The sequence below is a fragment of the Stigmatopora argus genome, chromosome 4 (genome assembly GCF_051989625.1).
Source record: "Stigmatopora argus isolate UIUO_Sarg chromosome 4, RoL_Sarg_1.0, whole genome shotgun sequence".
In the NCBI taxonomy this organism is placed as follows: domain Eukaryota; kingdom Metazoa; phylum Chordata; class Actinopteri; order Syngnathiformes; family Syngnathidae; genus Stigmatopora; species Stigmatopora argus.
This window is the reverse complement of record NC_135390.1, coordinates 20,212,617-20,237,553: the sequence shown is the minus strand read 5'-3', so window position 1 is coordinate 20,237,553 and position 24,937 is coordinate 20,212,617. Positions and strand designations below refer to the sequence as shown.

The 24,937-nt window shown below is 27.3% G+C and overlaps 1 protein-coding gene across 3 annotated transcripts in view; it reads right to left on the bottom strand.

Moving 5' to 3' along the window:
* The window catches only part of plekhg6 (pleckstrin homology domain containing, family G (with RhoGef domain) member 6), a 49,018-nt gene that overhangs the window by 11,343 nt on the left and 12,738 nt on the right, over positions 1 to 24,937 (bottom strand). The window lies entirely within an intron of this gene.

Below are 24,937 nucleotides of genomic sequence, written 5' to 3'. Positions count from 1 at the left end.
TACTATGTCGTTTTTTTTAAAGAAAAAAGCCTTACTATACCATGTCGGTTTTTAAGAAAAAAAAAGCCTTACTATACTATGTCGGTTTTTAAGGAAAAAGGCCTTACTATACTATGTCGTTTTTTAAGAAAAAAAGCCTTACTATACTATGTCGTTTTTTAAGGGAAAAAAGCCTTACTATACTATGTCGTTTTTTTAAAGAAAAAAGCCTTACTATACTATGTTGTTTTTTAAGAAAAAAAGCCTTACTATACCATGTCGTTTTTTTAAAGAAAAAAGCCTTACTATACTATGTCGTTTTTTAAGCGAAAAAAGCCTTACTATACTATGTCGTTTTTTAAGGAAAAAGGCCTTACTATACTATGTCGTTTTTTAAGAAAAAAAAGCCTTACTATACTATGTCGTTTTTTTTTAAAGAAAAAAGCCTTACTATACTATGTCGGTTTTTAAGAAAAAAAGCCTTACTATACATGGTCGTTTTTAAGAAAAAAGCCTTACTATACTATGTCTTTTTTAAAGAAAAAAAGCCTTACTATACTATGTTGTTTTTTAAGAAAAAAAGCCTTACTATACTATGTCATTTTTTTAAGAAAAAAGCCTTACTATACTATGTCGTTTTTTAAGGGAAAAAAGCCTTACTATACTATGTCGTTTTTTAAGGAAAAAAGCCTTACTATACTATGTCGTTTTTTAAGGAAAAAAGCCTTACTATTCTATGTCGTTTTTTAAGGGAAAAAGCCTTACTACACTGTCGTTTTTTAAGAAAAAAAGCCTTACTATACTATGTCATATTTAAAGAAAAAAAGCCTTACTATACTATGTCGTTTTTTAAGAAAAAAAAGCATTACTATACTATGTCTTTTTTTTAAGAAAAAAGCCTTACTATACTATGTCTTTTTTTTAAGAAAAAAGCCTTACTATACTATGTCTTTTTTTTAAGAAAAAAGCCTTACTATACTATGTCGTTTTTTTAAAGAAAAAAGCCTTACTATACTATGTCGTTTTTTAAGGGAAAAAAGCCTTACTATACTATGTCGTTTTTTAAGGAAAAAGGCCTTACTATACTATGTCGTTTTTTAAGAAAAAAAAGCCTTACTATACTATGTCGTTTTTTAAAGAAAAAAAAGCCGTACGATACTATGTCGTTTTTTAAGAAAAAAAGCCTTACTATACTATGTCGTTTTTTAAAGAAAAAAGCCTTACTATACTATGTCGTTTTTTAAGGAAAAAAAGCCTTACTATACTATGTCGTTTTTTTAAGAAAAAAGCCTTACTATACTATGTCGGTTTTTAAGGAAAAAGGCCTTACTATACTATGTCGTTTTTTAAGAAAAAAAAGCCTTACTATACTATGTCGTTTTTTAAGGGAAAAAAGCCTTACTATACTATGTCGTTTTTTTAAAGAAAAAAGCCTTACTATACTATGTCGTTTTTTAAGGGAAAAAAGCCTTACTATACCATGTCGTTTTTTTAAAGAAAAAAGCCTTACTATACTATGTCGTTTTTTAAGGGAAAAAAGCCTTACTATACTATGTCGTTTTTTAAGGAAAAAGGCCTTACTATACTATGTCGTTTTTTAAGAAAAAAAAGCCTTACTATACTATGTCGTTTTTTAAAGAAAAAAAAGCCGTACTATACTATGTCGTTTTTTAAGGGAAAAAAGCCTTACTATACTATGTCGTTTTTTAAGGAAAAAAGCCTTACTATACTATGTCGTTTTTTAAGGAAAAAAGCCTTACTATTCTATGTCGTTTTTTAAGGGAAAAAGCCTTACTACACTGTCGTTTTTTAAGAAAAAAAGCCTTACTATACTATGTCGTATTTAAAGAAAAAAAGCCTTACTATACTATGTCGTTTTTTAAGAAAAAAAAGCATTACTATACTATGTCTTTTTTTTAAGAAAAAAGCCTTACTATACTATGTCGTTTTTTTAAAGAAAAAAGCCTTACTATACTATGTCGTTTTTTAAGGGAAAAAAGCCTTACTATACTATGTTGTTTAAGGAAAAAGGCCTTACTATACTATGTCGTTTTTTAAGAAAAAAAAGCCTTACTATACTATGTCGTTTTTTAAAGAAAAAAAAGCCGTACTATACTATGTCGTTTTTTAAGAAAAAAAGCCTTACTATACTATGTCGTTTTTTAAAGAAAAAAGCCTTACTATACTATGTCGTTTTTTAAGGAAAAAAAGCCTTACTATACTATGTCGTTTTTTTAAGAAAAAAGCCTTACTATACTATGTCGGTTTTTAAGGAAAAAGGCCTTACTATACTATGTCGTTTTTTAAGAAAAAAAAGCCTTACTATACTATGTCGTTTTTTAAGGGAAAAAAGCCTTACTATACTATGTCGTTTTTTAAGGGAAAAAAGCCTTACTATACTATGTCGTTTTTTAAGGGAAAAAAGCCTTACTATACCATGTCGTTTTTTTAAAGAAAAAAGCCTTACTATACTATGTCGTTTTTTAAGGGAAAAAAGCCTTACTATACTATGTCGTTTTTTAAGGAAAAAGGCCTTACTATACTATGTCAATTTTTAAGAAAAAAAAGCCTTACTATACTATGTCGTTTTTTAAAGAAAAAAAAGCCGTACTATACTATGTCGTTTTTTAAGAAAAAAAGCCTTACTATACTATGTCGTTTTTTAAAGAAAAAAGCCTTACTATACTATGTCGTTTTTTAAGGAAAAAAAGCCTTACTATACTATGTCGTTTTTTAAGGAAAAAAGCCTTACTATACTATGTCGTTTTTTTAAGGGAAAAAGCCTTACTATACTATGTCGTTTTTTTAAGGGAAAAAGCCTTACTATACTATGTCGTTTTTTTAAGAAAAAAGCCTTACTACACTGTCGTTTTTTAAGAAAAAAAGCCTTATTATACTATGTCATTTTTTAAGAAAAAAAGCCTTACTATACTATGTCGTTTTTTAAGAAAAAAAAAGCCTTACTATACTATGTCGTTTTTTTTAAAGAAAAAAGCCTTACTATACTATGTCGGTTTTTAAGAAAAAAAAAGCCTTACTATACTATGTCGGTTTTTAAGGAAAAAGGCCTTACTATACTATGTCGTTTTTTAAGAAAAAAAAGCCTTACTATACTATGTCGTTTTTTAAGGGAAAAAAGCCTTACTATACTATGTCGTTTTTTTAAAGAAAAAAGCCTTACTATACTATGTTGTTTTTTAAGAAAAAAAGCCTTACTATACCATGTCGTTTTTTAAGGGAAAAAGCCTTACTACACTGTCGTTTTTTAAGAAAAAAAGCCTTACTATACTATGTCGTTTTTTAAGAAAAAAAAAGCCTTACTATACTATGTCGTTTTTTTTAAAGAAAAAAGCCTTACTATACTATGTCGGTTTTTAAGAAAAAAAAAGCCTTACTATACTATGTCGGTTTTTAAGGAAAAAGGCCTTACTATACTATGTCGTTTTTTAAGAAAAAAAAGCCTTACTATACTATGTCGTTTTTTAAGGGAAAAAAGCCTTACTATACTATGTCGTTTTTTTAAAGAAAAAAGCCTTACTATACTATGTTGTTTTTTAAGAAAAAAAGCCTTACTATACCATGTCGTTTTTTTAAAGAAAAAAGCCTTACTATACCATGTCGTTTTTTAAGGGAAAAAAGCCTTACTATACTATGTCGTTTTTTAAGGAAAAAGGCCTTACTATACTATGTTGTTTTTTAAGAAAAAAAAGCCTTACTATACTATGTCGTTTTTTTTTTAAAGAAAAAAGCCTTACTATACTATGTCGGTTTTTAAGAAAAAAAGCCTTACTATACATGGTCGTTTTTAAGAAAAAAGCCTTACTATACTGTCTTTTTTAAAGAAAAAAAGCCTTACTATACTATGTTGTTTTTTAAGAAAAAAAGCCTTACTATACTATGTCATTTTTTTAAGAAAAAAGCCTTACTATACTATGTCGTTTTTTAAGGGAAAAAAGCCTTACTATACTATGTCGTTTTTTAAGGAAAAAAGCCTTACTATACTATGTCGTTTTTTAAGGAAAAAAGCCTTACTATTCTATGTCGTTTTTTAAGGGAAAAAGCCTTACTACACTGTCGTTTTTTAAGAAAAAAAGCCTTACTATACTATGTCGTATTTAAAGAAAAAAAGCCTTACTATACTATGTCGTTTTTTAAGAAAAAAAAGCATTACTATACTATGTCTTTTTTTTAAGAAAAAAGCCTTACTATACTATGTCGTTTTTTTAAAGAAAAAAGCCTTACTATACTATGTCGTTTTTTAAGGGAAAAAAGCCTTACTATACTATGTCGTTTTTTAAGGAAAAAGGCCTTACTATACTATGTCGTTTTTTAAGAAAAAAAAGCCTTACTATACTATGTCGTTTTTTAAAGAAAAAAAAGCCGTACTATACTATGTCGTTTTTTAAGAAAAAAAGCCTTACTATACTATGTCGTTTTTTAAAGAAAAAAGCCTTACTATACTATGTCGTTTTTTAAGGAAAAAAAGCCTTACTATACTATGTCGTTTTTTTAAGAAAAAAGCCTTACTATACTATGTCGGTTTTTAAGGAAAAAGGCCTTACTATACTATGTCGTTTTTTAAGAAAAAAAAGCCTTACTATACTATGTCGTTTTTTAAGGGAAAAAAGCCTTACTATACTATGTCGTTTTTTTAAAGAAAAAAGCCTTACTATACTATGTCGTTTTTTAAGGGAAAAAAGCCTTACTATACCATGTCGTTTTTTTAAAGAAAAAAGCCTTACTATACTATGTCGTTTTTTAAGGGAAAAAAGCCTTACTATACTATGTCGTTTTTTAAGGAAAAAGGCCTTACTATACTATGTCGTTTTTTAAGAAAAAAAAGCCTTACTATACTATGTCGTTTTTTAAAGAAAAAAAAGCTGTACTATACTATGTCGTTTTTTAAGAAAAAAAGCCTTACTATACTATGTCGTTTTTTAAAGAAAAAAGCCTTACTATACTATGTCGTTTTTTAAGGAAAAAAAGCCTTACTATACTATGTCGTTTTTTAAGGAAAAAAGCCTTACTATACTATGTCGTTTTTTTAAGGGAAAAAGCCTTACTATACTATGTCGTTTTTTTAAGGGAAAAAGCCTTACTATACTATGTCGTTTTTTTAAGAAAAAAGCCTTACTAGAATGTCGTTTTTTAAGAAAAAAAGCCTTATTATACTATGTCATTTTTTAAGAAAAAAAGCCTTACTATACTATGTCGTTTTTTAAGAAAAAAAAAGCCTTACTATACTATGTCGTTTTTTTTAAAGAAAAAAGCCTTACTATACTATGTCGGTTTTTAAGAAAAAAAAAGCCTTACTATACTATGTCGGTTTTTAAGGAAAAAGGCCTTACTATACTATGTCGTTTTTTAAGAAAAAAAAGCCTTACTATACTATGTCGTTTTTTAAGGGAAAAAAGCCTTACTATACTATGTCGTTTTTTTAAAGAAAAAAGCCTTACTATACTATGTTGTTTTTTAAGAAAAAAAGCCTTACTATACCATGTCGTTTTTTTAAAGAAAAAAGCCTTACTATACTATGTCGTTTTTTAAGGGAAAAAAGCCTTACTATACTATGTCGTTTTTTAAGGAAAAAGGCCTTACTATACTATGTCGTTTTTTAAGAAAAAAAAGCCTTACTATACTATGTCGTTTTTTTTTAAAGAAAAAAGCCTTACTATACTATGTCGGTTTTTAAGAAAAAAAGCCTTACTATACATGGTCGTTTTTAAGAAAAAAGCCTTACTATACTATGTCTTTTTTAAAGAAAAAAAGCCTTACTATACTATGTTGTTTTTTAAGAAAAAAAGCCTTACTATACTATGTCGTTTTTTTAAAGAAAAAAGCCTTACTATACTATGTCGTTTTTTAAGAAAAAAAGCCTTACTATACCATGTCATTTTTTTTAAGAAAAAAGCCTTACTATACTATGTCGTTTTTTAAGGGAAAAAAGCCTTACTATACTATGCCGTTTTTTAAGGAAAAAAGCCTTACTATACTTTGTCGTTTTTTTAAAAGAAAAAAGCCTTACTATACTATGTCGTTTTTTAAGGAAAAAAGCCTTACTATACTATGTCGTTTTTTAAGGAAAAAAGCCTTACTATTCTATGTCGTTTTTTAAGGGAAAAAGCCTTACTACACTGTCGTTTTTTAAGAAAAAAAGCCTTACTATACTTTGTCGTATTTTAAGAAAAAAAGCCTTACTATACTATGTCGTATTTTAAGAAAAAAAAGCCTTACTATACTATGTCGTTTTTTAAGAAAAAAAAGCCTTACTATACTATGTCGTTTTTTTAAAGAAAAAAGCCTTACTATACTATGTCGTTTTTTAAGGGAAAACAGCCTTACTATACTATGTCGTTTTTTAAGGAAAAAGGCCTTACTATACTATTTCGTTTAAGAAAAAAAAGCCTTACTATACTATGTCGTTTTTTAAAGAAAAAAAAGCCGTACTATACTATGTCGTTTTTTAAGAAAAAAAGCCTTACTATACTATGTCGTTTTTTAAAGAAAAAAGCCTTACTATACTATGTCGTTTTTTAAGGAAAAAAAGCCTTACTATACTATGTCGTTTTTTAAGGAAAAAAGCCTTACTATACTATGTCGTTTTTTTAAGGGAAAAAGCCTTACTATACTATGTCGTTTTTTAAAGAAAAAAGCCTTACTACACTGTCGTTTTTTAAGAAAAAAAGCCTTATTATACTATGTCGTTTTTTAAGAAAAAAAGCTTTACTATACTATGTCGTTTTTTAAGAAAAAAAAGCCTTACTATACTATGTCGTTTTTTAAGAAAAAAAAGCCTTACTATACTATGTCGTTTTTTTTAAAGAAAAAAGCCTTACTATACTATGTCGGTTTTTAAGAAAAAAAAGCCTTACTATACATGGTTGTTTTTAAGAAAAAAGCCTTACTATACTATGTCGTTTTTTAAGAAAAAAAGCCTTACTATACTGTCGTTTTTTAAGAAAAAAAGCCTTACTATACTATGTCGTTTTTTAAGAAAAAAAGCCTTACTATACTATGTCGTTTTTTAAGAAAAAAAGCCTTACTATACCATGTCGTTTTTTTAAAGAAAAAAGCCTTACTATACTATGTCGTTTTTAAGGGAAAAAAGCCTTACTATACTATGTCGTTTTTTAAGAAAAAAAGCCTTACTATACTACGTCATTTTTTAAGAAAAAAAAGCCTTACTATACTATGTCGTTTTTTTAAAGAAAAAAGCCTTACCATACTATGTTGGTTTTTAAGAAAAAAAAGCCTTACTATACATGGTCGTTTTTAAGAAAAAAGCCTTACTATACTATGTCGTTTTTTAAGGGAAAAAGCCTTACTATACTATGTCGTTTTTTTAAGAAAAAAGCCTTACTACACTATGTCTTTTTTTAAAAAAAAAAGCCTTACTATACTATGTCGTATTTTAAGAAAAAAAGCCTTACTATACTATGTCGTTTTTTAAGAAAAAAAAGCCTTACTATACTATGTCGTTTTTTAAGAAAAAAAGCCTTACTATACTATGTCGTTTTTTAAGGGAAAAAAGCCTTACTATACTATGTCGTTTTTTAAGGAAAAAGGCCTTACTATACTATGTCGTTTTTTAAGAAAAAAAAGCCTTACTATACTATGTCGTTTTTTAAGAAAAAAAGCCGTACTATACTACGTCGTTTTTTAAGAAAAAAAGCCTTACTATACTATGTCGTATTTTAAGAAAAAAAGCCTTACTATACTATGTCGTTTTTTTTAAGAAAAAAGCCTTACTATACTACGTCGTTTTTTAAGGAAAAAAGCCTTACTATACTATGTCGTTTTTTAAGGAAAAAAGCCTTACTATTCTATGTCGTTTTTTAAGGGAAAAAGCCTTACTACACTGTCGTTTTTTAAGAAAAAAAGCCTTACTATACTATGTCGTATTTAAAGAAAAAAAGCCTTACTATACTATGTCGTTTTTTAAGAAAAAAAAGCATTACTATACTATGTCTTTTTTTTAAGAAAAAAGCCTTACTATACTATGTCGTTTTTTAAGAAAAAAAGCCTTACTATACTACGTCGTATTTTAAGAAAAAAAGCCTTACTATACTATGTCGTTTTTTAAGAAAAAAAAGCCTTACTATACTATGTCGTTTTTTTTAAGAAAAAAGCCTTACTATACTATGTCGTTTTTTTAAAGAAAAAAGCCTTACTATACTATGTCGTTTTTTAAGGGAAAACAGCCTTACTATACTATGTCGTTTTTTAAGGAAAAAGGCCTTACTATACTATTTCGTTTAAGAAAAAAAAGCCTTACTATACTATGTCGTTTTTTAAAGAAAAAAAAGCCGTACTATACTATGTCGTTTTTTAAGAAAAAAAGCCTTACTATACTATGTCGTTTTTTAAAGAAAAAAGCCTTACTATACTATGTCGTTTTTTAAGGAAAAAAAGCCTTACTATACTATGTCGTTTTTTAAGGAAAAAAGCCTTACTATACTATGTCGTTTTTTTAAGGGAAAAAGCCTTACTATACTATGTCGTTTTTTAAAGAAAAAAGCCTTACTACACTGTCGTTTTTTAAGAAAAAAAGCCTTATTATACTATGTCGTTTTTTAAGAAAAAAAGCCTTACTATACTATGTCGTTTTTTAAGAAAAAAAAGCCTTACTATACTATGTCGTTTTTTAAGAAAAAAAAGCCTTACTATACTATGTCGTTTTTTTTAAAGAAAAAAGCCTTACTATACTATGTCGGTTTTTAAGAAAAAAAAGCCTTACTATACATGGTTGTTTTTAAGAAAAAAGCCTTACTATACTATGTCGTTTTTTAAGAAAAAAAGCCTTACTATACTGTCGTTTTTTAAGAAAAAAAGCCTTACTATACTATGTCGTTTTTTAAGAAAAAAAGCCTTACTATACTATGTCGTTTTTTAAGAAAAAAAGCCTTACTATACCATGTCGTTTTTTTAAAGAAAAAAGCCTTACTATACTATGTCGTTTTTAAGGGAAAAAAGCCTTACTATACTATGTCGTTTTTTAAGAAAAAAAGCCTTACTATACTACGTCATTTTTTAAGAAAAAAAAGCCTTACTATACTATGTCGTTTTTTTAAAGAAAAAAGCCTTACCATACTATGTTGGTTTTTAAGAAAAAAAAGCCTTACTATACATGGTCGTTTTTAAGAAAAAAGCCTTACTATACTATGTCGTTTTTTAAGGGAAAAAGCCTTACTATACTATGTCGTTTTTTTAAGAAAAAAGCCTTACTACACTATGTCTTTTTTTAAAAAAAAAAGCCTTACTATACTATGTCGTATTTTAAGAAAAAAAGCCGTACTATACTACGTCGTTTTTTAAGAAAAAAAGCCTTACTATACTATGTCGTATTTTAAGAAAAAAAGCCGTACTATACTATGTCGTTTTTTAAGGGAAAAAAGCCTTACTATACTATGTCGTTTTTTAAGGAAAAAAGCCTTACTATACTATGTCGTTTTTTAAGGAAAAAAGCCTTACTATTCTATGTCGTTTTTTAAGGGAAAAAGCCTTACTACACTGTCGTTTTTTAAGAAAAAAAGCCTTACTATACTATGTCGTATTTAAAGAAAAAAAGCCTTACTATACTATGTCGTTTTTTAAGAAAAAAAAGCATTACTATACTATGTCTTTTTTTTAAGAAAAAAGCCTTACTATACTATGTCGTTTTTTTAAAGAAAAAAGCCTTACTATACTATGTCGTTTTTTAAGGGAAAAAAGCCTTACTATACTATGTTGTTTAAGGAAAAAGGCCTTACTATACTATGTCGTTTTTTAAGAAAAAAAAGCCTTACTATACTATGTCGTTTTTTAAAGAAAAAAAAGCCGTACTATACTATGTCGTTTTTTAAGAAAAAAAGCCTTACTATACTATGTCGTTTTTTAAAGAAAAAAGCCTTACTATACTATGTCGTTTTTTAAGGAAAAAAAGCCTTACTATACTATGTCGTTTTTTTAAGAAAAAAGCCTTACTATACTATGTCGGTTTTTAAGGAAAAAGGCCTTACTATACTATGTCGTTTTTTAAGAAAAAAAAGCCTTACTATACTATGTCGTTTTTTAAGGGAAAAAAGCCTTACTATACTATGTCGTTTTTTTAAAGAAAAAAGCCTTACTATACTATGTCGTTTTTTAAGGGAAAAAAGCCTTACTATACCATGTCGTTTTTTTAAAGAAAAAAGCCTTACTATACTATGTCGTTTTTTAAGGGAAAAAAGCCTTACTATACTATGTCGTTTTTTAAGGAAAAAGGCCTTACTATACTATGTCAATTTTTAAGAAAAAAAAGCCTTACTATACTATGTCGTTTTTTAAAGAAAAAAAAGCCGTACTATACTATGTCGTTTTTTAAGAAAAAAAGCCTTACTATACTATGTCGTTTTTTAAAGAAAAAAGCCTTACTATACTATGTCGTTTTTTAAGGAAAAAAAGCCTTACTATACTATGTCGTTTTTTAAGGAAAAAAGCCTTACTATACTATGTCGTTTTTTTAAGGGAAAAAGCCTTACTATACTATGTCGTTTTTTTAAGGGAAAAAGCCTTACTATACTATGTCGTTTTTTTAAGAAAAAAGCCTTACTACACTGTCGTTTTTTAAGAAAAAAAGCCTTATTATACTATGTCATTTTTTAAGAAAAAAAGCCTTACTATACTATGTCGTTTTTTAAGAAAAAAAAAGCCTTACTATACTATGTCGTTTTTTTTAAAGAAAAAAGCCTTACTATACTATGTCGGTTTTTAAGAAAAAAAAAGCCTTACTATACTATGTCGGTTTTTAAGGAAAAAGGCCTTACTATACTATGTCGTTTTTTAAGAAAAAAAAGCCTTACTATACTATGTCGTTTTTTAAGGGAAAAAAGCCTTACTATACTATGTCGTTTTTTTAAAGAAAAAAGCCTTACTATACTATGTTGTTTTTTAAGAAAAAAAGCCTTACTATACCATGTCGTTTTTTAAGGGAAAAAGCCTTACTACACTGTCGTTTTTTAAGAAAAAAAGCCTTACTATACTATGTCGTTTTTTAAGAAAAAAAAAGCCTTACTATACTATGTCGTTTTTTTTAAAGAAAAAAGCCTTACTATACTATGTCGGTTTTTAAGAAAAAAAAAGCCTTACTATACTATGTCGGTTTTTAAGGAAAAAGGCCTTACTATACTATGTCGTTTTTTAAGAAAAAAAAGCCTTACTATACTATGTCGTTTTTTAAGGGAAAAAAGCCTTACTATACTATGTCGTTTTTTTAAAGAAAAAAGCCTTACTATACTATGTTGTTTTTTAAGAAAAAAAGCCTTACTATACCATGTCGTTTTTTTAAAGAAAAAAGCCTTACTATACCATGTCGTTTTTTAAGGGAAAAAAGCCTTACTATACTATGTCGTTTTTTAAGGAAAAAGGCCTTACTATACTATGTTGTTTTTTAAGAAAAAAAAGCCTTACTATACTATGTCGTTTTTTTTTTAAAGAAAAAAGCCTTACTATACTATGTCGGTTTTTAAGAAAAAAAGCCTTACTATACATGGTCGTTTTTAAGAAAAAAGCCTTACTATACTGTCTTTTTTAAAGAAAAAAAGCCTTACTATACTATGTTGTTTTTTAAGAAAAAAAGCCTTACTATACTATGTCATTTTTTTAAGAAAAAAGCCTTACTATACTATGTCGTTTTTTAAGGGAAAAAAGCCTTACTATACTATGTCGTTTTTTAAGGAAAAAAGCCTTACTATACTATGTCGTTTTTTAAGGAAAAAAGCCTTACTATTCTATGTCGTTTTTTAAGGGAAAAAGCCTTACTACACTGTCGTTTTTTAAGAAAAAAAGCCTTACTATACTATGTCGTATTTAAAGAAAAAAAGCCTTACTATACTATGTCGTTTTTTAAGAAAAAAAAGCATTACTATACTATGTCTTTTTTTTAAGAAAAAAGCCTTACTATACTATGTCGTTTTTTTAAAGAAAAAAGCCTTACTATACTATGTCGTTTTTTAAGGGAAAAAAGCCTTACTATACTATGTCGTTTTTTAAGGAAAAAGGCCTTACTATACTATGTCGTTTTTTAAGAAAAAAAAGCCTTACTATACTATGTCGTTTTTTAAAGAAAAAAAAGCCGTACTATACTATGTCGTTTTTTAAGAAAAAAAGCCTTACTATACTATGTCGTTTTTTAAAGAAAAAAGCCTTACTATACTATGTCGTTTTTTAAGGAAAAAAAGCCTTACTATACTATGTCGTTTTTTTAAGAAAAAAGCCTTACTATACTATGTCGGTTTTTAAGGAAAAAGGCCTTACTATACTATGTCGTTTTTTAAGAAAAAAAAGCCTTACTATACTATGTCGTTTTTTAAGGGAAAAAAGCCTTACTATACTATGTCGTTTTTTTAAAGAAAAAAGCCTTACTATACTATGTCGTTTTTTAAGGGAAAAAAGCCTTACTATACCATGTCGTTTTTTTAAAGAAAAAAGCCTTACTATACTATGTCGTTTTTTAAGGGAAAAAAGCCTTACTATACTATGTCGTTTTTTAAGGAAAAAGGCCTTACTATACTATGTCGTTTTTTAAGAAAAAAAAGCCTTACTATACTATGTCGTTTTTTAAAGAAAAAAAAGCTGTACTATACTATGTCGTTTTTTAAGAAAAAAAGCCTTACTATACTATGTCGTTTTTTAAAGAAAAAAGCCTTACTATACTATGTCGTTTTTTAAGGAAAAAAAGCCTTACTATACTATGTCGTTTTTTAAGGAAAAAAGCCTTACTATACTATGTCGTTTTTTTAAGGGAAAAAGCCTTACTATACTATGTCGTTTTTTTAAGGGAAAAAGCCTTACTATACTATGTCGTTTTTTTAAGAAAAAAGCCTTACTAGAATGTCGTTTTTTAAGAAAAAAAGCCTTATTATACTATGTCATTTTTTAAGAAAAAAAGCCTTACTATACTATGTCGTTTTTTAAGAAAAAAAAAGCCTTACTATACTATGTCGTTTTTTTTAAAGAAAAAAGCCTTACTATACTATGTCGGTTTTTAAGAAAAAAAAAGCCTTACTATACTATGTCGGTTTTTAAGGAAAAAGGCCTTACTATACTATGTCGTTTTTTAAGAAAAAAAAGCCTTACTATACTATGTCGTTTTTTAAGGGAAAAAAGCCTTACTATACTATGTCGTTTTTTTAAAGAAAAAAGCCTTACTATACTATGTTGTTTTTTAAGAAAAAAAGCCTTACTATACCATGTCGTTTTTTTAAAGAAAAAAGCCTTACTATACTATGTCGTTTTTTAAGGGAAAAAAGCCTTACTATACTATGTCGTTTTTTAAGGAAAAAGGCCTTACTATACTATGTCGTTTTTTAAGAAAAAAAAGCCTTACTATACTATGTCGTTTTTTTTTAAAGAAAAAAGCCTTACTATACTATGTCGGTTTTTAAGAAAAAAAGCCTTACTATACATGGTCGTTTTTAAGAAAAAAGCCTTACTATACTATGTCTTTTTTAAAGAAAAAAAGCCTTACTATACTATGTTGTTTTTTAAGAAAAAAAGCCTTACTATACTATGTCGTTTTTTTAAAGAAAAAAGCCTTACTATACTATGTCGTTTTTTAAGAAAAAAAGCCTTACTATACCATGTCATTTTTTTTAAGAAAAAAGCCTTACTATACTATGTCGTTTTTTAAGGGAAAAAAGCCTTACTATACTATGCCGTTTTTTAAGGAAAAAAGCCTTACTATACTTTGTCGTTTTTTTAAAAGAAAAAAGCCTTACTATACTATGTCGTTTTTTAAGGAAAAAAGCCTTACTATACTATGTCGTTTTTTAAGGAAAAAAGCCTTACTATTCTATGTCGTTTTTTAAGGGAAAAAGCCTTACTACACTGTCGTTTTTTAAGAAAAAAAGCCTTACTATACTTTGTCGTATTTTAAGAAAAAAAGCCTTACTATACTATGTCGTTTTTTAAGAAAAAAAAGCCTTACTATACTATGTCGTTTTTTTTAAGAAAAAAGCCTTACTATACTATGTCGTTTTTTTAAAGAAAAAAGCCTTACTATACTATGTCGTTTTTTAAGGGAAAACAGCCTTACTATACTATGTCGTTTTTTAAGGAAAAAGGCCTTACTATACTATTTCGTTTAAGAAAAAAAAGCCTTACTATACTATGTCGTTTTTTAAAGAAAAAAAAGCCGTACTATACTATGTCGTTTTTTAAGAAAAAAAGCCTTACTATACTATGTCGTTTTTTAAAGAAAAAAGCCTTACTATACTATGTCGTTTTTTAAGGAAAAAAAGCCTTACTATACTATGTCGTTTTTTAAGGAAAAAAGCCTTACTATACTATGTCGTTTTTTTAAGGGAAAAAGCCTTACTATACTATGTCGTTTTTTAAAGAAAAAAGCCTTACTACACTGTCGTTTTTTAAGAAAAAAAGCCTTATTATACTATGTCGTTTTTTAAGAAAAAAAGCCTTACTATACTATGTCGTTTTTTAAGAAAAAAAAGCCTTACTATACTATGTCGTTTTTTAAGAAAAAAAAGCCTTACTATACTATGTCGTTTTTTTTAAAGAAAAAAGCCTTACTATACTATGTCGGTTTTTAAGAAAAAAAAGCCTTACTATACATGGTTGTTTTTAAGAAAAAAGCCTTACTATACTATGTCGTTTTTTAAGAAAAAAAGCCTTACTATACTGTCGTTTTTTAAGAAAAAAAGCCTTACTATACTATGTCGTTTTTTAAGAAAAAAAGCCTTACTATACTATGTCGTTTTTTAAGAAAAAAAGCCTTACTATACCATGTCGTTTTTTTAAAGAAAAAAGCCTTACTATACTATGTCGTTTTTAAGGGAAAAAAGCCTTACTATACTATGTCGTTTTTTAAGAAAAAAAGCCTTACTATACTACGTCATTTTTTAAGAAAAAAAAGCCTTACTATACTATGTCGTTTTTTTAAAGAAAAAAGCCTTACCATACTATGTTGGTTTTTAAGAAAAAAAAGCCTTACTATACATGGTCGTTTTTAAGAAAAAAGCCTTACTATACTATGTCGTTTTTTAAGGGAAAAAGCCTTACTATACTATGTCGTTTTTTTAAGAAAAAAGCCTTACTACACTATGTCTTTTTTTAAAAAAAAAAGCCTTACTATACTATGTCGTATTTTAAGAAAAAAAGCCTTACTATACTATGTCGTTTTTTAAGAAAAAAAAGCCTTACTATACTATGTCGTTTTTTAAGAAAAAAAGCCTTACTATACTATGTCGTTTTTTAAGGGAAAAAAGCCTTACTATACTATGTCGTTTTTTAAGGAAAAAGGCCTTACTATACTATGTCGTTTTTTAAGAAAAAAAAGCCTTACTATACTATGTCGTTTTTTAAGAAAAAAAGCCGTACTATACTACGTCGTTTTTTAAGAAAAAAAGCCTTACTATACTATGTCGTATTTTAAGAAAAAAAGCCTTACTATACTATGTCGTTTTTTTTAAGAAAAAAGCCTTACTATACTACGTCGTTTTTTAAGGAAAAAAAGCCTTACTACACTATGTCGTTTTTTAAGAAAAAAAGCCTTACTATACTATGTCGTTTTTTAAGAAAAAAAGCCTTACTATACTATGTCGTTTTTTTTAAAGAAAAAAGCCTTACTATACTATGTCGTTTTTAAGGAAAAAAAGCCTTACTATACTATGTCGTTTTTTAAGGAAAAAAGCCTTACTATACTATGTCGTTTTTTAAGGGAAAAAGCCTTACTATACTATGTCGTTTTTTAAGGGAAAAAGCCTTACTATACTATGTCGTTTTTTAAGGGAAAAAGCCTTACTATACTATGTCGTTTTTTTAAGAAAAAAGCCTTACTACACTATGTCGTTTTTTAAGAAAAAAAGCCTTACTATACTATGTCGTATTTTAAGAAAAAAAGCCTTACTATACTATGTCGTTTTTTAAGAAAAAAAAGCCTTACTATTCTATGTCGTTTTTTTTTAAAGAAAAAAGCCTTACTATACTATGTCGTTTTTTAAGGGAAAAAAGCCTTACTATACTATGTCGTTTTTTAAGGAAAAAGGCCTTACTATACTATGTCGTTTTTTAAGAAAAAAAGCCTTACTATACTATGTCGTTTTTTAAAGAAAAAAAAGCCGTACTATACTATGTCGTTTTTTAAGAAAAAAAGCCTTACTATACTATGTCGTTTTTTTAAAGAAAAAAGCCTTACTATACTATGTCGTTTTTTAAGGGAAAAAAGCCTTACTATACTATGTAGTTTTTTAAGAAAAAAAAGCCTTACTATACTATGTCGTTTTTTAAGAAAAAAAAAAAGCCTTACTATACTATGTCGTTTTTTAAGAAAAAAAAAAGCCTTACTATACTATGTTGTTTTTTAAGAAAAAAAGCCTTACTATACCATGTCGTTTTTTAAAGAAAAAAGCCTTACTATACTATGTCGTTTTTTAAGGGAAAAAAGCCTTACTATACTATGTCGTTTTTTAAGGAAAAAGGCCTTACTATACTATGTCGTTTTTTAAGAAAAAAAAGCCTTACTATACTATGTCGTTTTTAAAGAAAAAAAGCCTTACATTACTGTCGTTTAAGAAAAAAAGCCGTACTATACTATGCCATTTTTTAAGGAAAAAAGCCCTACTATACTATGTCGTTTTTAAAGAATAAAAGCCTTACATTACTGTCGTTTAAGAAAAAAAGCCGTACTATACTATGTCGGTTTTTTTAAAAGAAAAAAGCCTTACTATACTCTGTTGTTTTTTAAGAAAAAAAAGCCTTACTATACATGGTCGTTTTTAAGAAAAAAAGCCTTACTATAATGTGTCTTTTTTAAAGAAAAAAAGCCTTACTATACTATGTCGTTTTTTAAGAAAAAAAAGCCTTACTATACTATGTCGGTTTTTTTTAAAGAAAAAAGCCTTACTATACTATGTCGTTTTTTTAAGGAAAAAAAGCCTTACTATACTATGTCGTTTTTTAAGGAAAAAAGCCTTACTATACTATGTCGTTTTTTAAGGGAAAAAGCCTTACTATACTATGTCGTTTTTTTAAGAAAAAAGCCTTACTACACTATGTCGTTTAAGAAAAAAAGCCTTACTATACTATGTCGTTTTTTAAGAAAAAAAGCCTTACTACACTATGTCGTTTAAGGAAAAAAGCCTTACTATACTGTCTTTTTTAAAGAAAAAAAGCCTTACTATACTATGTCGTTTTTTTAAGAAAAAAAGCCTTACTATACTATGTCGTTTTTTTTTAAAGAAAAAAGCCTTACTATACTATGTCGTTTTTTAAGGAAAAAAAGCCTTACTATACTATGTCGTTTTTTTTTAAAGAAAAAAGCCTTACTATACTATGTCGTTTTTTAAGGAAAAAAAGCCTTACTATACTATGTCGTTTTTTAAGAAAAAAAGCCTTACTATACCATGTCATTTTTTTTAAGAAAAAAGCCTTACTATACTATGTCGTTTTTTAAGGGAAAAAAGCCTTACTATACTATGCCGTTTTTTAAGGAAAAAAGCCTTACTATACTTTGTCGTTTTTTTAAAAGAAAAAAGCCTTACTATACTATGTCGTTTTTTAAGGAAAAAAGCCTTACTATACTATGTCGTTTTTTAAGGAAAAAAGCCTTACTATTCTATGTCGTTTTTTAAGGGAAAAAGCCTTACTACACTGTCGTTTTTTAAGAAAAAAAGCCTTACTATACTTTGTCGTATTTTAAGAAAAAAAGCCTTACTATACTATGTCGTTTTTTAAGAAAAAAAAGCCTTACTATACTATGTCGTTTTTTTTAAGAAAAAAGCCTTACTATACTATGTCGTTTTTTTAAAGAAAAAAGCCTTACTATACTATGTCGTTTTTTAAGGGAAAACAGCCTTACTATACTATGTCGTTTTTTAAGGAAAAAGGCCTTACTATACTATTTCGTTTAAGAAAAAAAAGCCTTACTATACTATGTCGTTTTTTAAAGAAAAAAAAGCCGTACTATACTATGTCGTTTTTTAAGAAAAAAAGCCTTACTATACTATGTCGTTTTTTAAAGAAAAAAGCCTTACTATACTATGTCGTTTTTTAAGGAAAAAAAGCCTTACTATACTATGTCGTTTTTTAAGGAAAAAAGCCTTACTATACTATGTCGTTTTTTTAAGGGAAAAAGCCTTACTATACTATGTCGTTTTTTAAAGAAAAAAGCCTTACTACACTGTCGTTTTTTAAGAAAAAAAGCCTTATTATACTATGTCGTTTTTTAAGAAAAAAAGCCTTACTATACTATGTCGTTTTTTAAGAAAAAAAAGCCTTACTATACTATGTCGTTTTTTAAGAAAAAAAAGCCTTACTATACTATGTCGTTTTTTTTAAAGAAAAAAGCCTTACTATACTATGTCGGTTTTTAAGAAAAAAAAGCCTTACTATACATGGTTGTTTTTAAGAAAAAAGCCTTACTATACTATGTCGTTTTTTAAGAAAAAAAGCCTTACTATACTGTCGTTTTTTAAGAAAAAAAGCCTTACTATACTATGTCGTTTTTTAAGAAAAAAAGCCTTACTATACTATGTCGTTTTTTAAGAAAAAAAGCCTTACTATACCATGTCGTTTTTTTAAAGAAAAAAGCCTTACTATACTATGTCGTTTTTAAGGGAAAAAAGCCTTACTATACTATGTCGTTTTTTAAGAAAAAAAGCCTTACTATACTACGTCATTTTTTAAGAAAAAAAAGCCTTACTATACTATGTCGTTTTTTTAAAGAAAAAAGCCTTACCATACTATGTTGGTTTTTAAGAAAAAAAAGCCTTACTATACATGGTCGTTTTTAAGAAAAAAGCCTTACTATACTATGTCGTTTTTTAAGGGAAAAAGCCTTACTATACTATGTCGTTTTTTTAAGAAAAAAGCCTTACTACACTATGTCTTTTTTTAAAAAAAAAAGCCTTACTATACTATGTCGTATTTTAAGAAAAAAAGCCTTACTATACTATGTCGTTTTTTAAGAAAAAAAAGCCTTACTATACTATGTCGTTTTTTAAGAAAAAAAGCCTTACTATACTATGTCGTTTTTTAAGGGAAAAAAGCCTTACTATACTATGTCGTTTTTTAAGGAAAAAGGCCTTACTATACTATGTCGTTTTTTAAGAAAAAAAAGCCTTACTATACTATGTCGTTTTTTAAGAAAAAAAGCCGTACTATACTACGTCGTTTTTTAAGAAAAAAAGCCTTACTATACTATGTCGTATTTTAAGAAAAAAAGCCTTACTATACTATGTCGTTTTTTTTAAGAAAAAAGCCTTACTATACTACGTCGTTTTTTAAGGAAAAAAAGCCTTACTACACTATGTCGTTTTTTAAGAAAAAAAGCCTTACTATACTATGTCGTTTTTTAAGAAAAAAAGCCTTACTATACTATGTCGTTTTTTTTAAAGAAAAAAGCCTTACTATACTATGTCGTTTTTAAGGAAAAAAAGCCTTACTATACTATGTCGTTTTTTAAGGAAAAAAGCCTTACTATACTATGTCGTTTTTTAAGGGAAAAAGCCTTACTATACTATGTCGTTTTTTAAGGGAAAAAGCCTTACTATACTATGTCGTTTTTTAAGGGAAAAAGCCTTACTATACTATGTCGTTTTTTTAAGAAAAAAGCCTTACTACACTATGTCGTTTTTTAAGAAAAAAAGCCTTACTATACTATGTCGTATTTTAAGAAAAAAAGCCTTACTATACTATGTCGTTTTTTAAGAAAAAAAAGCCTTACTATTCTATGTCGTTTTTTTTTAAAGAAAAAAGCCTTACTATACTATGTCGTTTTTTAAGGGAAAAAAGCCTTACTATACTATGTCGTTTTTTAAGGAAAAAGGCCTTACTATACTATGTCGTTTTTTAAGAAAAAAAGCCTTACTATACTATGTCGTTTTTTAAAGAAAAAAAAGCCGTACTATACTATGTCGTTTTTTAAGAAAAAAAGCCTTACTATACTATGTCGTTTTTTTAAAGAAAAAAGCCTTACTATACTATGTCGTTTTTTAAGGGAAAAAAGCCTTACTATACTATGTAGTTTTTTAAGAAAAAAAAGCCTTACTATACTATGTCGTTTTTTAAGAAAAAAAAAAAGCCTTACTATACTATGTCGTTTTTTAAGAAAAAAAAAAGCCTTACTATACTATGTTGTTTTTTAAGAAAAAAAGCCTTACTATACCATGTCGTTTTTTAAAGAAAAAAGCCTTACTATACTATGTCGTTTTTTAAGGGAAAAAAGCCTTACTATACTATGTCGTTTTTTAAGGAAAAAGGCCTTACTATACTATGTCGTTTTTTAAGAAAAAAAAGCCTTACTATACTATGTCGTTTTTAAAGAAAAAAAGCCTTACATTACTGTCGTTTAAGAAAAAAAGCCGTACTATACTATGCCATTTTTTAAGGAAAAAAGCCCTACTATACTATGTCGTTTTTAAAGAATAAAAGCCTTACATTACTGTCGTTTAAGAAAAAAAGCCGTACTATACTATGTCGGTTTTTTTAAAAGAAAAAAGCCTTACTATACTCTGTTGTTTTTTAAGAAAAAAAAGCCTTACTATACATGGTCGTTTTTAAGAAAAAAAGCCTTACTATAATGTGTCTTTTTTAAAGAAAAAAAGCCTTACTATACTATGTCGTTTTTTAAGAAAAAAAAGCCTTACTATACTATGTCGGTTTTTTTTAAAGAAAAAAGCCTTACTATACTATGTCGTTTTTTTAAGGAAAAAAAGCCTTACTATACTATGTCGTTTTTTAAGGAAAAAAGCCTTACTATACTATGTCGTTTTTTAAGGGAAAAAGCCTTACTATACTATGTCGTTTTTTTAAGAAAAAAGCCTTACTACACTATGTCGTTTAAGAAAAAAAGCCTTACTATACTATGTCGTTTTTTAAGAAAAAAAGCCTTACTACACTATGTCGTTTAAGGAAAAAAGCCTTACTATACTGTCTTTTTTAAAGAAAAAAAGCCTTACTATACTATGTCGTTTTTTTAAGAAAAAAAGCCTTACTATACTATGTCGTTTTTTTTTAAAGAAAAAAGCCTTACTATACTATGTCGTTTTTTAAGGAAAAAAAGCCTTACTATACTATGTCGTTTTTTTTTAAAGAAAAAAGCCTTACTATACTATGTCGTTTTTTAAGGAAAAAAAGCCTTACTATACTATGTCGTTTTTTAAGAAAAAAAGCCTTACTATACCATGTCATTTTTTTTAAGAAAAAAGCCTTACTATACTATGTCGTTTTTTAAGGGAAAAAAGCCTTACTATACTATGCCGTTTTTTAAGGAAAAAAGCCTTACTATACTTTGTCGTTTTTTTAAAAGAAAAAAGCCTTACTATACTATGTCGTTTTTTAAGGAAAAAAGCCTTACTATACTATGTCGTTTTTTAAGGAAAAAAGCCTTACTATTCTATGTCGTTTTTTAAGGGAAAAAGCCTTACTACACTGTCGTTTTTTAAGAAAAAAAGCCTTACTATACTTTGTCGTATTTTAAGAAAAAAAGCCTTACTATACTATGTCGTTTTTTAAGAAAAAAAAGCCTTACTATACTATGTCGTTTTTTTTAAGAAAAAAGCCTTACTATACTATGTCGTTTTTTTAAAGAAAAAAGCCTTACTATACTATGTCGTTTTTTAAGGGAAAACAGCCTTACTATACTATGTCGTTTTTTAAGGAAAAAGGCCTTACTATACTATTTCGTTTAAGAAAAAAAAGCCTTACTATACTATGTCGTTTTTTAAAGAAAAAAAAGCCGTACTATACTATGTCGTTTTTTAAGAAAAAAAGCCTTACTATACTATGTCGTTTTTTAAAGAAAAAAGCCTTACTATACTATGTCGTTTTTTAAGGAAAAAAAGCCTTACTATACTATGTCGTTTTTTAAGGAAAAAAGCCTTACTATACTATGTCGTTTTTTTAAGGGAAAAAGCCTTACTATACTATGTCGTTTTTTAAAGAAAAAAGCCTTACTACACTGTCGTTTTTTAAGAAAAAAAGCCTTATTATACTATGTCGTTTTTTAAGAAAAAAAGCCTTACTATACTATGTCGTTTTTTAAGAAAAAAAAGCCTTACTATACTATGTCGTTTTTTAAGAAAAAAAAGCCTTACTATACTATGTCGTTTTTTTTAAAGAAAAAAGCCTTACTATACTATGTCGGTTTTTAAGAAAAAAAAGCCTTACTATACATGGTTGTTTTTAAGAAAAAAGCCTTACTATACTATGTCGTTTTTTAAGAAAAAAAGCCTTACTATACTGTCGTTTTTTAAGAAAAAAAGCCTTACTATACTATGTCGTTTTTTAAGAAAAAAAGCCTTACTATACTATGTCGTTTTTTAAGAAAAAAAGCCTTACTATACCATGTCGTTTTTTTAAAGAAAAAAGCCTTACTATACTATGTCGTTTTTAAGGGAAAAAAGCCTTACTATACTATGTCGTTTTTTAAGAAAAAAAGCCTTACTATACTACGTCATTTTTTAAGAAAAAAAAGCCTTACTATACTATGTCGTTTTTTTAAAGAAAAAAGCCTTACCATACTATGTTGGTTTTTAAGAAAAAAAAGCCTTACTATACATGGTCGTTTTTAAGAAAAAAGCCTTACTATACTATGTCGTTTTTTAAGGGAAAAAGCCTTACTATACTATGTCGTTTTTTTAAGAAAAAAGCCTTACTACACTATGTCTTTTTTTAAAAAAAAAAGCCTTACTATACTATGTCGTATTTTAAGAAAAAAAGCCTTACTATACTATGTCGTTTTTTAAGAAAAAAAAGCCTTACTATACTATGTCGTTTTTTAAGAAAAAAAGCCTTACTATACTATGTCGTTTTTTAAGGGAAAAAAGCCTTACTATACTATGTCGTTTTTTAAGGAAAAAGGCCTTACTATACTATGTCGTTTTTTAAGAAAAAAAAGCCTTACTATACTATGTCGTTTTTTAAGAAAAAAAGCCGTACTATACTACGTCGTTTTTTAAGAAAAAAAGCCTTACTATACTATGTCGTATTTTAAGAAAAAAAGCCTTACTATACTATGTCGTTTTTTTTAAGAAAAAAGCCTTACTATACTACGTCGTTTTTTAAGGAAAAAAAGCCTTACTACACTATGTCGTTTTTTAAGAAAAAAAGCCTTACTATACTATGTCGTTTTTTAAGAAAAAAAGCCTTACTATACTATGTCGTTTTTTTTAAAGAAAAAAGCCTTACTATACTATGTCGTTTTTAAGGAAAAAAAGCCTTACTATACTATGTCGTTTTTTAAGGAAAAAAGCCTTACTATACTATGTCGTTTTTTAAGGGAAAAAGCCTTACTATACTATGTCGTTTTTTAAGGGAAAAAGCCTTACTATACTATGTCGTTTTTTAAGGGAAAAAGCCTTACTATACTATGTCGTTTTTTTAAGAAAAAAGCCTTACTACACTATGTCGTTTTTTAAGAAAAAAAGCCTTACTATACTATGTCGTATTTTAAGAAAAAAAGCCTTACTATACTATGTCGTTTTTTAAGAAAAAAAAGCCTTACTATTCTATGTCGTTTTTTTTTAAAGAAAAAAGCCTTACTATACTATGTCGTTTTTTAAGGGAAAAAAGCCTTACTATACTATGTCGTTTTTTAAGGAAAAAGGCCTTACTATACTATGTCGTTTTTTAAGAAAAAAAGCCTTACTATACTATGTCGTTTTTTAAAGAAAAAAAAGCCGTACTATACTATGTCGTTTTTTAAGAAAAAAAGCCTTACTATACTATGTCGTTTTTTTAAAGAAAAAAGCCTTACTATACTATGTCGTTTTTTAAGGGAAAAAAGCCTTACTATACTATGTAGTTTTTTAAGAAAAAAAAGCCTTACTATACTATGTCGTTTTTTAAGAAAAAAAAAAAGCCTTACTATACTATGTCGTTTTTTAAGAAAAAAAAAAGCCTTACTATACTATGTTGTTTTTTAAGAAAAAAAGCCTTACTATACCATGTCGTTTTTTAAAGAAAAAAGCCTTACTATACTATGTCGTTTTTTAAGGGAAAAAAGCCTTACTATACTATGTCGTTTTTTAAGGAAAAAGGCCTTACTATACTATGTCGTTTTTTAAGAAAAAAAAGCCTTACTATACTATGTCGTTTTTAAAGAAAAAAAGCCTTACATTACTGTCGTTTAAGAAAAAAAGCCGTACTATACTATGCCATTTTTTAAGGAAAAAAGCCCTACTATACTATGTCGTTTTTAAAGAATAAAAGCCTTACATTACTGTCGTTTAAGAAAAAAAGCCGTACTATACTATGTCGGTTTTTTTAAAAGAAAAAAGCCTTACTATACTCTGTTGTTTTTTAAGAAAAAAAAGCCTTACTATACATGGTCGTTTTTAAGAAAAAAAGCCTTACTATAATGTGTCTTTTTTAAAGAAAAAAAGCCTTACTATACTATGTCGTTTTTTAAGAAAAAAAAGCCTTACTATACTATGTCGGTTTTTTTTAAAGAAAAAAGCCTTACTATACTATGTCGTTTTTTTAAGGAAAAAAAGCCTTACTATACTATGTCGTTTTTTAAGGAAAAAAGCCTTACTATACTATGTCGTTTTTTAAGGGAAAAAGCCTTACTATACTATGTCGTTTTTTTAAGAAAAAAGCCTTACTACACTATGTCGTTTAAGAAAAAAAGCCTTACTATACTATGTCGTTTTTTAAGAAAAAAAGCCTTACTACACTATGTCGTTTAAGGAAAAAAGCCTTACTATACTGTCTTTTTTAAAGAAAAAAAGCCTTACTATACTATGTCGTTTTTTTAAGAAAAAAAGCCTTACTATACTATGTCGTTTTTTTTTAAAGAAAAAAGCCTTACTATACTATGTCGTTTTTTAAGGAAAAAAAGCCTTACTATACTATGTCGTTTTTTTTTAAAGAAAAAAGCCTTACTATACTATGTCGTTTTTTAAGGAAAAAAAGCCTTACTATACTATGTCGTTTTTTAAGGAAAAAAGCCTTACTATACTATGTCGTTTTTTAAGGGAAA